This window comes from Aphis gossypii, chromosome 1 (genome assembly GCF_020184175.1).
Source record: "Aphis gossypii isolate Hap1 chromosome 1, ASM2018417v2, whole genome shotgun sequence".
NCBI classification, from domain to species: Eukaryota; Metazoa; Arthropoda; class Insecta; order Hemiptera; family Aphididae; genus Aphis; species Aphis gossypii.
This window is the reverse complement of record NC_065530.1, coordinates 42,033,704-42,050,079: the sequence shown is the minus strand read 5'-3', so window position 1 is coordinate 42,050,079 and position 16,376 is coordinate 42,033,704. Positions and strand designations below refer to the sequence as shown.

Below are 16,376 nucleotides of genomic sequence, written 5' to 3'. Positions count from 1 at the left end.
ACAGTTTTTATGATTATATTTTTTGCAATATTCTTCAAAACTACTTTTAAATTCGAAAATATATCTCTTTATGTAAAACTTTGTTACAGTTACTTTCTGATAAAATGCTGCATAACACTTACTGTAATAGTTTTATCCGAAAAATGTCTCGTAAAAAAGCACATTTTTTGTTACATTGGCCGTTAAACCAATAACCGTTTATTAGTTTACTAGAGTAAAAGTAAATTAGTTTATTAGAGCAATACTAAATTAGTTTATGCATGCAAATATACGATTTTATAACGGTTAAAAGCAACCCTATACTTACCAGGTTTTTTTTTATAAGCAAATAATATTCTACCACGAGCAGATAATCATTACTTGAATTAATTAAGTGGGCACAATATCCTATTCCCCTACGTTGTGGACTCTGACTTTTAAATATATACCATAGTGATGTAGCATTTAGTATAACCAATTGTAGGTTTTAGCTTAAATATTTAAGTAAATTAACCTATCATCAAAGTTAAAGGTTATGGCATTATAATAATATGTAAGTACACTAGTTTTTAATGGTGTATCAATTTTTGATTGAGCTATGATCATTTTTATACTATGATTATGTAAGTACATACATACTTTTAACTCATTAAAAATTAAAAATTCATAAAAATCAACTCAAAAATACAAATAAAATATCCTTAACTTTCATTTTGGTTATAATATGTTGATTCACTCTAATAACTAAAAACTCAGTAAAAATTTCTGATAAATTTAAATTTGTAATGTTGCAACATTTTTAAGGGGGAAATAACACATGCAGGTGTCGTGTATTACTTTCACTGATCGATAAAAATATTCTAAGTATGCATTCTGCCTCATATTATTACTGTTAGCTGATTATATTATTGATATATTTATTTATATTTTTTTTATTTATTAGAAATTGTTAATATGTAAAGTATAAAAGTAAATAGAATTCATATGCGTAAGCCGTATAGAAAGTTAAAGATATAGTAGGTAGATATTGCTTCTTTTAAATTGTTATAGTGTAAGAACTTTTAAATCCAAGTGAAGTATATAGTTTAAGACATAAAATGGTTCATTTGAAATCATGCATATTGTAAAGTTTGTATTTTACGTACAATTGGTTAATATTAGATTTCTTTGCAGTATCCACAATCGAAGGTCTAAGATAATATTATTATCTTCATATTGGCTTTATACGAAGAGTTACGTATAGGCAGCAATATGTTATTTTAGTATAAGTTTGGAGAGCTTTCCAAAATTTTGGTAAAAGGACTTACTAAAGAATCATTTTTTGTTAATGTTTTTCATTGCAGTTAGATGTTTATTTAATGTCAAACCTAAGTGTAAAAATTCTTGAGGTTCATTATTATAATTTCGTCACTTAGAGTAATCGGAGAACTATGAATAACACGAACTGATCCAAATACAAAAATACATTTTGTTTCATGACTTTATAAAACGAAAACCTATGTTATATAAATAAATTACCACTTATATTATTTTTATTAATATTATTTTTTGTCAAAATTGCTAATATTGTTTATCCTAGCACATATTAACGTGCTTACTTTGTTTTCAGATGAAGTGAAACCATCTGACAGAATCAAATCATTAAGTGATTGTGGTCATTTCCAAAACGATTGAACAGATTTGTCAATTGGGGTCAAAAACTCGTTATAGCTGCAATTAATATATCTAAATGTCACTCAATGTCATTTACTATAGAGGTCACGTTTCTCTATTCTTTCTTATTCTGTTATATATTTCTTATTTACGCTGATCACAATTTCGACTATTTAATTCCCTTCAATCGAATTTCCTATCGAAGTCAATCTCATAATATATTATTTAATATCGCTAATATTCTTATTAAGTTGTTATGAAGTTAATCAATTAATTACTATTCAAGTATATTTCGACTATACTTTAATTTATTACAACCAATGAGAAGCAATAACCAACTTTGAATATTGGTCAATTTATGTCAATGTTAAGACAATACAACCACTAATGACCTAAACTAAAATATTATAAAAAAAATTAACAAAATGAGTATTATTTTGTACCAACACTGTATTTCAATATTTAAGTCTTACATTCACAAATATTTTGTTGTTGTTTATTATTATAGTTCTATTCATTCATATAAATATTTGAATGTGAAAATAAAATAATAGCTTACTTGCAATATTTAACATACGCAGCTGATTTTAAATAATCTTACGAATACCATTTATTTATACATTTCCTGGAGGGCTAACACAATAAAATATATAATGATGAAGATTTCTAATCTCGTAAACTGTCGAGCACATAGTAGTTAGTCATCAGAAGAATTATCATCGTATTCAATCAATTATGGTAAAAAACTAATGAATTAATAACCAAAGTAACTGGGATTTTTCGAAAGAAAAATCATTCACAATACGATACTTCATATTCATATAAACGTATACACACATCATATTATAATATAGATACACCAAACACATTACGCCGACTGTGTAAATTACATGCGTTTATTTTCTCATAAGTATGTCCATTAACTATATTGCGTTTGCGTTATCGAATTAAATTATCTACAAAATAATATCAGTGGAACGTTTTCCGATAGTTTTCGAACATTTAATCGCAAATGTCACACATGTTAATGTGACGTTTCACGCCCTTTCGTTAATGAAAAATACATTTTATGAATAGGAAGATAATTAATATTTAGTAGTTTTTGACTTTTTTTTTTTACTTTTATCCACACTGGCATTGCAGGGAATCGTAAGAATTATTTTGTTAAATCGTATCAAATTTGAAGTTATTCATGGGCGATCTTCGTAATAAACGGTTTATGCAGATTAAACCGATTGACTAGAAACAATATTAAAGTATTTGGATTTAAATGGAAAACAGTATCACATCTTAAAATGTGTCTAATAATAATCGAATAAAATAATAAAGTTTTTAATAATATTTCTAAATTATTTAACTGAGTATTTTATAGGATTTCAATGACCTGATAAGCTCACTTCATATTATGGCTATATTTTCTTTTCATACTATATAAAGTTTATATTAATGTGATTATTCGTTGAATAAAATTTTTTTCGTAGAACAGTAAAAATGGTTTATTAAACAATTAACATAAAAGATGGACAATTTTACTTAGGATTTTCCCAAATAACGTTCGTTCAGTTTATTAAGAATTTAATATTTTCTCTGCTCTACCCATTTTTACGACATAATGTAAATTATTGTGTATGGTAAAAAATAAAATTTTGTTAAATAAAGTACTATATTAAATGTAAAATGTATTTTATTAATAAAATTTTTAGTAATACATTTGAAATGTTTTAGTAACAATATATCACATGTAAGTTAAACCGAAGTTCGAAAACAAACCACAAAAGTTTTCAAATTAATGAAACTTAGATCGAATATTTCATCATGAGATCATATATTTTAGTTTGCGTGCAAAACGAAAAAATGATGAAAAATAATATTTAAAGATTCAAATTTTCTCAATCCACAGGTATAAACAGTTTTTTGTTTTTATTTACTTCACGTGTTATGATTTATATATTAATATATGTATACTTTCAATATCATTTTAAAATAATATGTAAATGATCAGAAGATAATTTTATAAATTTTTCTTCAATATAAATGGTAAATTCACTTAAGATTTTTAACAGTATTACATCTAAATACAACATAATTGTTTATCAATTGATTCTTTAAAATTGTACTTTCATAATTTCGAAAAGTATATCAACTTAATTTTATAAATAATCTAAAAAATGTGAATAATGAAAAAACACATAAATTGTATAATTTGAGAAATTACTTTTGCTGCATAATATACTCGTATGATACCTTTTTAGTGTACCTATATCACCAGTTATCATTATCAGTATGTATTAAATTTGAATAATTAGTATAATCGGAATTAAAAACAATATGATTGTATGTAAAAAAAAAAAAAATTAATATTTTATGTTGATGAAACGGGTGAATCTAATCTTATTTTAAATGTTAACAATATAATATTAAGAATTTAAAAAAAATATCAAAAAACAAAAATTTCTAAAAGACTTATCGCTATTTAAAATTACAATAAATACAATTTGTCTAAAAAATCTTTTAAAAAATACATATTTACAAATATCTAAACTGCAGACAAATCATTATAACAAACATATAACGAAGATATATTGTGACATTTTCAGGCTTGCTGTAGTAAGTAGAATGGGTAATCATTCTAATACTCCAATAGCTTTTAAACTAACTATCGTGGTTTATGATGTCTATGTATGAAAACTATTCTTAAACTACTAAATTACGTGGAATGTGAAATTATGCATACATTGATATTTATGCACAATGCGGTGCATCGAAAGACATAAATTTTGGTCAGTCTAGTGTGATGAATAGCATGGGAAATTATGTTCGACCTGTGGTTGTGTACCATCAATTGGGCGGGCTAGAAAGTGTCTATGCGTCAATTTAAGTTGAACGACGTGAACCTTAAATATTAGTACATTAATTGTGGAGGAATATTATGCATTATAGATGATAATTTAGAAAAAAAAAATGCTGGGGTCCTTGAAAATTGAAAACAAATGTTTGTTAAGGTAATTCAAATTTAATTAATCTTGAAGTTTCGAATTTAACCTACCTAATGAAACCTTTTTCTAGATGATAATATGACGTATTGTGTTTAAACGTTTTGTAATTTTTAATTTAATAATATTTTCAAATACTCATTTAAGTAACAACTGTATTTAAACTATACAGTACATAAACTACACATATTATTACTTTAAAGAATCAAACATGTATAAAAATAGGGAAATTCCTTTATAATTACTGAGATTTCAATAGATATACTATTTGATTCGAATATATTTTTCAGAATAGGATATAAATGTAGGTTTTTCTAATAAGAGATGAAATTAACTTTGAATTCATTGATAAGTGGGTACTCTATTTTGAACGATGCAAAAGCTAATTTGTTTTCAGGAAGGCCTAATGATAATTTGGCGCACCGTCTCTATTATATTTATTATTGTAAATAATAGAATATTGCTGAACGAACATTCATTATTTTTGTTAATTCAAGAATGTAGAGATAATGTGGTGTATTTAGTACCCAATTTGCTTGGGTTATTAATGTTTCTTCGTCCGTTTTATGCATTTATGGTAATTATTTTAAACATTTCAAATTTCTACGATAAAATTGTGAGTTAAAATTTATTTTGGATAGTTACAAATATGTTATTTACTTAAAATATTATATTCAATTTTTAAATACAACTCGAATATTTAATGTAGTTTTTTGGTTATTTTCAAATATGATAGTAATTAAAACAAATTATAAAGTTTTTAAATAGAGTTTGAGCAAAATTTAACCTGTGATTTAAAATAAATAATAACAATAAAAAAAAACACTGTGCTAAGCTTAATTGCATGTATTTTTAAATATTTTTTAGAAAAATGCACGAAAGGTACTAACCTTTTTAAAATTAAAAGTAATTTATTATTAGTAGATTATACAAATAATGAAACTAAGAACGTTTATTAAGTAGAACGATTTCAAAACAAAATAGTCGTTAGTCGAAATATTTATGTTTTTATAGATTCATTACAATTATGGACTGACCATATAATTGTATTGTTATTTGTTAGCCAATAACATAACAACTAAAAGAAGAACAAGTAGATTATTAATATCGTCTCTTTTTTGATTCTAATACTGCACACATATTAAAACCGTAACAAGTTCACAAAACAATGATGTTTATGTCTTACAATAATATAAATATAATACAACTTATCCACTGTGTGTATTTTATCTATAATATTGAATTGCAAACGATCAATAGTATAAAGTACTAATAATGTTTTTAAAAGTTTGTTTTATCGAATGGATTTATTTTTTGAATTCTTCTTAAGCTTCGATGCGTTCATATAGCAGTGTATTATATAAAATACGATTTATTACCAGTAATACGTTGTTTGAATCAAACATTTTAAATATGAATGTTTTATTATTTTTGATTTCGTTATGTATAGTTTTTTGAGAATATCACAAATATTGTGAAATTATGAATAGTGGTTATTTTATAATACATTTTTATATTATGTATCAGGCTAATAAAACTTTTACTATTGGATAGTAAATGAGAATATTATCGTCATAAACCGGGATATAATCGTTCGTAAAATATGATTTGTTTACAAATAATTTCTTTCTTATAAAATGTAAATACTGAAATTTTTAAAATCAGTGTAATATTATTATTTTAGTTATTATCGCATTAAGTTGATCATTTAAATTTTAAATAATAAATAATACAATAAGAGCATACTTGTTTTTAAATTTTTTGAAAAACATTAAAACACTATTACCAGAAATTTTTAGGAATAACAAATACTTTATTAAGAGCATGGAAATACTTTTCTGTATATTTTTTATACAGTAGTATTTTAATATAAATAAAATTATCACGCATAATTAATAAAACAAAAAAAAAAAAAAAAATCATGACAATTTAAAAACGCTTTAATAAAAATTACAATTGTTATTACTATGGGCATTTTGATGTAATTCAAAGAAAATAATAATATGGCTATTGCTATAATATTACAATGACGTGAGAAACTGTAAATAAATTACATACATTTACAGTAGCAATTGAATAACTATCGGTGCTTGGATTGTTAGACAGAATTACCGGAAGGTTTGACTAACCAATAGCTTTTATGAGCAAACCGCCGAACGAGTATAATTGACATCTGAGAGAATACCGGCAAAGTGGTTTACGTTACAATGAATGGTGAGTCGGCGTTCATTAAAGGTCACTAATGAGAGAACCACTGAATCGGGGTCGGTAACCAATTTTGACGTTCAAACACCGCACAAGAGTGTCATTTATTTCGTTTGGCGAACTAACCTCCCCAACACCGTTTGCGAGTCAAGTGTATTCAAATCTAAACCGCTATAATATAATTATACTGTCAAACTTCCGAAATGATGTTTGTCTAATAACGAAAGATGAATTATTTACAACTGTGTTGTTAAAACAAAAAAAAAAATACCATATCGTTATAATTTCGACTGTATATTTAATAAATTAAAAAAAATACTTACAAAATGAATAAATAATTATTGGGTTAAGACGATAAAAATAATTTTCAATCATTATTTTCATCGTTTTAAATAAATATTATGTTTATTAATTTTACGGAATTAATTTATTCATAAATTAATGGTTTACCAATAATTATAGAAAAAAAATTCTCATACTAAACGATTAAATACATTTGAAACACTTATAAGCACTATGGCCAATTTTATTACTTAAAGATATGTTTATGAGTGTTTTTAAAGTAGGTACAAAATGTGTTTATTTATCAATGATAATAACTTATCTCAAGGTATTAAATAATAAAGTAAAAAAAATATATATGTATTATTGAAACTATAGGCTATTTCTGTAAGCATCTTATTTGTTAATTTATTTTACTTTCAGTTTAATTATTTGTATCCGATACATAATAATATCAGCATAGATAGAAAAACATTGATGATTAATCTAATTAATCCTCTATAACAGCAAAATATGTTACACGTGTATCAAACATCGATATTCAAATGATTTTAATTTTTAAATTACTAATTATTGGAAATAATTTTATAGATGAATTGTAAATTATGCCAATATCTAATGAAAATTCAATATTTGACATAACTTCCTGATTATATATTAACATAATCAAATATCATACAATAGTAGCCTTTTCTGGGTCGAGGTTAAGTTAAACTTATCTTCAAAAAATAATGAAATTGATGTTCTTTCCTTGAGCAATTCTATTGTTCTGAGCTTCACATTTAGTAGCAACCTTGAGTAACTACTAATTCGCATATAAATACAATATGCATTAAAAATCACTAAAAATGTTGTGTTTTATCAAAAAGACGGTCGTTGAATTACATATATCTTCTTTTATCAAGCTATTATAACTCATAACTTATATTGCTCTCTTGTCCTTTTTTTTCTAGAATACAGCACAATTGTTTGAGGTCCATATACTGTGACCTAAAGTACTAAAGTTTTTAGTCCATAAAGTTTCTTAGTTTCGATTAATTTATTCTGATCCTCGCTCAGTCTTTGATCATTTTGTTTCCTAGTTGTCGATCGATCGTAAGAAACAGAGAATTCTGCATTTCCTAAACAATTTAATCAGTGATTCTATAATGACTCACTACTCACTAGCTATACATTTTGAAATAAATATTTATGTCCCATCACGATCAACTAGTTACAATGTCCCTTTTTACAATCCTAAATTCACTATTAACCATATTTGTTACGTTTCTCCTCACCCTTACTACATAATTATGCTATTCGTCAATAAGAAACCATCATATTTTGTATAATTATTATATTATTGAATAGTTTTTACTTTTATTCTAATTGTTTTATGTTTACTATACTATTGAGAATAATTATATTAATTTTATAATATGCATGTTTTTATCATTTTTGGATTAAACTGTGATTAATTAAACAAATAAAATATAATAAGCAACATTTTATGTGTAATTGAGTGAAATAATAGACTAACTATATTATTATTATTTATTAGAATACAACAAGTATCAAAAAATAAAATGCAACTTTTTTACAATTCTTGTGTTATTAGTAATAATAATATGTAATCCACTTACTTTCAAACTTTAGTTTTTTACAAATATTTATTCATGAGCTTTTCATTGATTGATGTTGATTTCAAAAAGTTCAAGAAAAAATTCTGTTATGGTATAAAAGAATAATTATTGCTTAATATAAGAAATAAGGATAATATTGTTAGTATGAGCATCCATAACCAAAAATGTTACGTAAACTTTGATAATGACCATTATTAAAATTTTTAATAATACAAATTGTAAAATGACTTCTAAGTTCTAAGTTTAAATAAATTTTCTTCAACAATATATAAAGTTTATTAGGTTTTCATAATTATTTAATTGAGTTGTTAAATAACTATTTTAGAATTATTAAATGAAAGTATAAAATATGAATAAAAATATACAAATATAAACTCAAAAGTACTTTTGAGTCGATTTTCCTGTTATTAATTAGTTGAAAGTTGCATACTGATAAATTAAAACCTGATACTTAAACGGGTTCTGAATATAATTTAATAAGTTACGTATCTAAAAATAAGCGTATGTAACATTATATTACTGGGAACATTATTTAATTTGAAATTTATTTTAACATTTATGTATTACCAAGAAAAAACAACTTGGTTATAGTTGTTATTCAAATATCTAGTGTAATTCACGTGGATTGGTATTATGGCAGTTTCAGGAAACTGAGATCGTTTGGAAATATAAATTTGTGAGATTTTAATAAGATTTACTCGTCACGTTGCTTTATGACTTTTTTTTGTGATATGAATTTCTCAGGCCGAGCTGAATTAATTTCAAGTATAACAGTAATATTAAACAAAGCTATAATAAAATATTAATAATAATTTTAAATCGTAAAAAATAAAATACATTTTATGGGTCAAAACTGCGTAGATTTATTTTTATGATTTTTACTACCAATGGGCCGCTTATCATAATAAGGTATTATTATCTGCATTTGTTTTACCAGCCAACATATTATTAAACCGTACATAATAATATTAAACACACTATTATGTTTGTATTATACTTTGGTGTTCGGATAACCTAAAATTACACCATAAAAATGTGTGTCATTTTAACGATACCAACAATGTTTTATTTTATCCGAGACGATTTAATATTACGAAAGATGGGCATGTGCTGCAGCTTGTATCAAATACCTAACGTGAATTCGATTAGTTTATATTGTTATCAGGCGTGAACGTTCCCGGGCCGGAAACGGTGAAAGTCACGACTGGCCCCTGCACCGTTATCGCAATCGCCTGACAAATTTTGCGAATTAAAAAGTTTACACAGTTTGTAATTTCACGCAGAAAACCACAATCGACACGTGTATTTGACGTGTATGACTCAGTGGTACAACAAAACGCAAAAGGTTCGATGTTATTTTGTATATGTAGTATTGCGTATTTTGTTATTGTATAGTCAGAGTTTGAAAAGCAAAAAAAAAAAAAAAGAAAAAAAGTAGTAAACTAAAACGAAAAACGTTTACGTGTACCATCGATTCGATTATAATATCATTGTGTATAATAATCTCGTGTGCGCAGATTAAACCGCTCACGCTCGGAGCATACAAAGAAGGCAAGGAAAGTTTCGGCTTAACTTCGAAAGTAGGTATCTATGTGTTTTCGTCCTTCAAGTGGGTTAGGCTGGGTAGAATTGCTATGCAGTACTGATTAAATTGCACTAGGGACCGAAGAGGCGCGTGGGTTCGGCGAATTCCGAGGAATTGCTCAGGACTTTTAAGACAAACTGAACGGTGAGTGTAGTGTCCATAGGATGATTTTTTTTTCACTTATCGGGAAGTTTTTAAGTAAATTAATGTTTTTTTCTTTTGCATAATTGACGATGGTAGGTCTCAGATGAGGAAAGCGAGACACATAGCTTTACATTTATATTATAGAGGAAAGGAAAGAAAAACATACATTTTTAAATTTATTATATTTATCATTTTATAATATATCTATTTTATTTCTTAATTGGATTCACCGAAATTATTGAATCAATGATTGTTACAAAGCGGCAATAATTCTTAATATAATTCTGGTTATGCGTAATTTAGATTTGATTCAGTAGACCCAATCGGCCTGCCTTTTGCCGCACATTTATGATCACCTCACGTATCGTTACTGCGACTAGATAGGAATTTGTTTTCAAACGATTATTTATTCGTCGCGAATCGCTGACTAGGTTTTTAGCTTACCGGACGTGTTTTATTATCGCTCTTTTGAAATTGTGAACAACAAAATGGAAGGTCGAACGGAAACTCATTGTATTTACACATGTTCATTGTTCACATATCCAAGCAAATTCTTATGGTTAATAGATCACTGCACACTTCCACACTCGTATATCACACAAGCAAAAGACCCGACTCACGATTTATCGTCGAGCTCCAAGTCTAGGTCATGCATTTTTATTATGATTTGAATTCTCTTTAATATTGACTCAGTTGTTCATTCAATATAGTGATAATGTTGGAATGATTGAATAACAATCAAAAATAAAATAAAACAAATAACAACAACAACAGTTTATGTATTTAATAATAAAGCGAGTATTGTTATGGTTTTCAATGGTTTGAGTATATTATGATATGTTTAGTGGTGTATTTTTTTCACATTCGATTAGAAGTAAAATTCGATTAAAATTAATAAAATAAATTGAAAACAATATCACAAATAAATAATAATATATTATATTTTAGAATTAGTTCAAACGTTCCAAAAAACAACACCGATTATGATCGCTATTCTGTACTAACCGTGACAATAGGAAAATCAAGGCAAATGAATTTTCGAACCACAAATTTTAAAAAGATAAAATCAATCTTAAAAATGAAAGTAAAACTAGGACTTTAATATTTTTTGGTTCCAACATAGATTATTAAATATTTTGTGTAGTAAAATTAATTATACTGATTTAGATTCCTTTAACAATTACTATTGCTCTTTTGATTAATTCACAAGATCAAGATAAGAATTCTTTTAAAATGTTTTGAAACATATTACTTAACGTTGAAAATTAAATAAAATAACAGATAAGTACATTTGTTATTGTTTACTACAAAATTTACTCCTATATTAGATAATTTAATTAATAATTATTTTGAAAAACTAACTAATTAAATATAATGAAAAGTCGGCAATCCGATCACTTCCAGCATTTAATTTAAAAAAAAAAAAAATTAATTAAAAAGTTTTATTATTCATATTATTTGATTTAAAAATAAATAAACTAATAATTGCATTTGATAATTATAAAGCTTGTTTGAATATATTTAATATTAATGTAATATCGCATGTGTATTATTATGCGTTTTAAATTTATCAAAATCGAATTCCAGAGTCCATATTATAACAATGTAAATATTTAATTTAACAACTGTTATTTATATACTTCTAAAACATAGATAACAGTACAATAAAATAGGAACTTGTCATATATTTATAAAATATTGAGTATAAAACGAAATAAATAATAATTGATTAATTTTTTTAACAAAAACTATATAACTAACTACTTATAACTTGAATTCTCAAACATTTTTATAATTAAGATTTTATTTTATGATAATAGTCAATTATGATAAATTGAAAAATATAAAATTAGTATTGATAACTCCAATGTTATTAGTACTTATTATATTATTAGTTAAATACATTTATCAGAAACGTATGTTACATTCTGTATTTAAGTACATATTTTATTCGCATTATATATACATTAGATTAGTATAAAATTGAAAACGAAAACGGTTGTTTTGCCATTCAAATCGGTATTTACCTTAGAATTCCCCATAGTTTGATTACATTTTCTATTCGTATGCATACCATTATTTATGAATTGACATTGAAGAAATTATAATCCATTTATATATTATATATATACAGGGAAATTCCTTTATCAGATAAAATTGATTATTTCAAAATCTATAAATGTCTATAAATGGTTTAACATAATTTCCAGTAAAAATAAAATAATATTTTATAATTATTTTAAATTTTTTTACTTTGCTGAATAACAACAAACATTTTTTTTTAATTTTATAATTTTAAACAGAATATTTTTCTGAGTATTTAAAGTTTAGGTAAACGGAGTAGTAGATAAACATTTTGCGGGGTATTCCCGTACCTCACCACTCTTATAATAATTTTAAATACTTATAACTCAAAACTTATTTTTCTTAATTTTTATTTTTATTTTTATTAATCGAAATACTTTAAAAAATATTCTGCTTGTAAAAAATAAACGGTAAAAAATGTTTTTTTTTATTTTACTGGAAATTTTGTAAAAAAATACTTTAAAAAAACATTCAAATTGATTTTGAATTAATGAGTGATATTCGATAAATCAATCATCTATTATAGTAAAAGAATATTTTAAGACTTTTACTATCGGAAACTAACTGATAATTAACATTATATAGTAATATGATATCCTATAAATAGATATTAAACATCCTTAATGTAATTCCTGTTTAAATTAATATACTCGCATGTTATCATGTTATCGATCAACAGTAATATATTATAATACATAATATCGTATATCAGCTATGTCTGGTAATATGCATAACGTTAAACACTCATTGTATGAATTATAACCTAACAATATCACGTTGACAAACTCTATAATATCGTCTTATTTAAATATTCAATCGCTAATTTTTTTTCACTTAAAAAACCGAAAAAAATACTTACAACAACAATAAGTCATACGAAAAGCACGATAGAATAACACTGCGTGAGCTATAAAAAGTTATCCTCGTCTAACATTCCAAAGGTGATTATCGGGTCACGCGTAATTTGATACGAGCTTTTATCGTCTGGTGTACGAGGGTCGGGAGAAAAAAATTGGTTCACCAACGAAAATGGTTGAGGCGTGACGTTAAAATAAAAAAATAATGATAATGAAATATATATATATATATATATAAAAAAACGAGGGTAGAGTGCGGAGCGAAAAAAACAACAATTATTCGTCCGGGATGCTTTGTACGGAAACAATAAAGGAAATAAAAGTTAAAAGTTCTAACAGAAAGTTTCTGGCACACTTTCTTTTGTATAATGCTCGAACCAACGGGTAAGAATAGAAGTGGGAATGTTTGGGTGTGCGAAAAAAGTTTTTTTTTTTTAATTTCATCGCGGTCGTTATCACAACCGGGTTGTGTCACCTCAACGGAATCGTTAAGAACCCTTATTCGTCTCTCTTCTCGATATGGCTTGTTTAACAATATCTTATGATATTTATGATATTAATACCGACCATTTTCCATGCCGTAATTGTAAAAATTTTGTCTAAATACAGTTGTAGCTACTAATAATAACTGTATAATAGATACTTATATAATATATATATATATAATTTTTATTTTTAATAAAAAACCTCGGTGACATAGGCCATTTGTTTTTTGAGTTTGATTTGTGGTATCACGTTTTGTTACATTGCTAGTTGAACTTCTGCAGATAAAGGGTAAGCTATTGCATATTTTGCTGTTTTATCAGCCACCTATTTTTTTTTTTATATTATAACGATCTGGTGTTCAATATAACTGAATAATGTTTCATGTTTTTTCTTCTATATTGTAATATATTTTGCACCTGTATGTTTATCCCGTTAGTGTTTTACGGATTTTTGATGATTTTATCAAACTAAAAAAATCTGCGAAGATTATTGCTTTCGAAATATTTGAATTTATAACTTATTATGTACCTTTAGGATTACGTATGATTATGCAGTAAAAATTGAACTTGTAATTGGTAGCTTGTATAAGAGTTTTATATTATTATAGATTATTGAAGGTCCGACTCCCGCTTGGATTTTTGACGCATTACTGTACATTTTTTCTCCAGATAAACTGTATACAATTTAAATATAGAGTAGTTTATAGGTTTTACTGTTAGTGGAATCTTTTTTTAATTAATAGATTCATTATGGTGACTATTGAGTTGATCCAAGAGGGAGTTGTTGGGAAACAAGAAGTGCTGATAACAGTGATCTTCACATTGTAATGATTCAATAGAGAAACTAATTTTTGTAAATTAAGAGTGTAATTTAACATTGGACGTATGATTAGGTATATGACGGTATAATATAACGTAGTAGTGCTTCTAAATCTTTTTATTGAATAGTAACTTATATTATTACATACATTTATAAATTGTTGACCCTCGACATAACTAATAATATTATTTTTAAAAAAACATCGGATAATTCGTTAAAAATAGTTATTTGTGTAGACAAAGTTTATCTGTATTAGAACTTAAATATAACATAAAATACGAGTATATCATAAATATCATATTTATTTATTTTCGTTATATTTATATAAAAGTATTTGTTTTAAATACATGATGTAAAATTCGACGTTAGTCTAGAAATAAATCAACTACATTTCGTGAATGTTACTTTAAAACACAGTTTAATAAATATTGGTACACTATTTTAGTAAATAGTGCAAGGGTCATAGAGAACTACTATATTATACTGATTGAAAAAAATAAACTCCAAACGCTATGTTAGAGTTTCACCGACGATATCCGGATTTGTCGTATTTTTATAACTCGTATGGTATTACCTGTTTGCACGTGTGTATGTATAAGAGTATATTATATATACTATTTCGTACACAGATTACACGGAATTGTAAAAGGAAAATTGTTGATAATGACCAAGAGACATCTGCTGGGTTGTTTAAAATAGAAAGCGGCACGCATGCAGTCTAATAGTGAAACAGTAGAACAAATAAAACCAAATTGATTTCGTAAGAAGAACAAAACGGAACGGCGGCCAAATGGAAATAACCTGTGTGAAACAGTGCAAGTAGGTTTAAACAAATAGAATAAAATAAAAACTAAAAAAAGAGTCATTCACATAATAGTGTATTATGCATATAATATACATATATATGGAGAGATTAAACAAATGAAAATAAAAATTGCTTACTGTTATTATTGTGATCATCACTTTAAGTGCTAAATGAGGTGATATAATATAGTCACACTGAAAATATGCAGTGCAATGAGCGTTTGCCAAGTATAGGTAGTATATGTAGTTAACGAATAATGAAATGATAGCCTTAAAGTTCTAGCCACCAACATTGTGATTGATAAAGTTTTGGTCTTTAGAAAACTTTACTGTTTTTATTTAACTTCAACAACGCTGAGGAAAAACCCTATAGCAACAGCTCGCTATATGTCCAAATCAAACGTCAAGTAGTTTTGCAATAGCATAGCAAAATATTTAATGAGAGTGGGAAAAAAAATATTGAAGTGGTTAAACTGTAGTTTCAACAGTAAAATAAACGTTTATTATTGTAAAATATATGTTTATGAGTTGTTTTTTTTATACATTCCCATGCCAGTACTTTGTTTAATTTCACTAACTTACTGCTTATAAATTACTATCTGGTTATAGAATTTAATTTTGTCATGTTATATTCATACAGTTTTTATATTTCATGCCAATGAAAAACATATAAATGTGGTATCTACCGATTTTGTTATACATTAAACCCTATGCATTTAACAATATTTAATGTATTTCCATTTGTACAATTATCTTATATAATATACAATATATTGTTTACAGTGATTTAGATATTGGTTTTTAGCTATTCATTGAATTGCAAAAAAAAAAAAAATAATTTTACTAAAAAAAAACATCGTAG

At 25.6% G+C, this 16,376-nt stretch overlaps 1 protein-coding gene across 2 annotated transcripts in view; it reads right to left on the bottom strand.

The window, feature by feature from the left end:
* Positions 1-16,376, bottom strand: part of LOC114122736 (cell adhesion molecule 3-like) — a 393,513-nt gene that overhangs the window by 62,684 nt on the left and 314,453 nt on the right. The window lies entirely within an intron of this gene.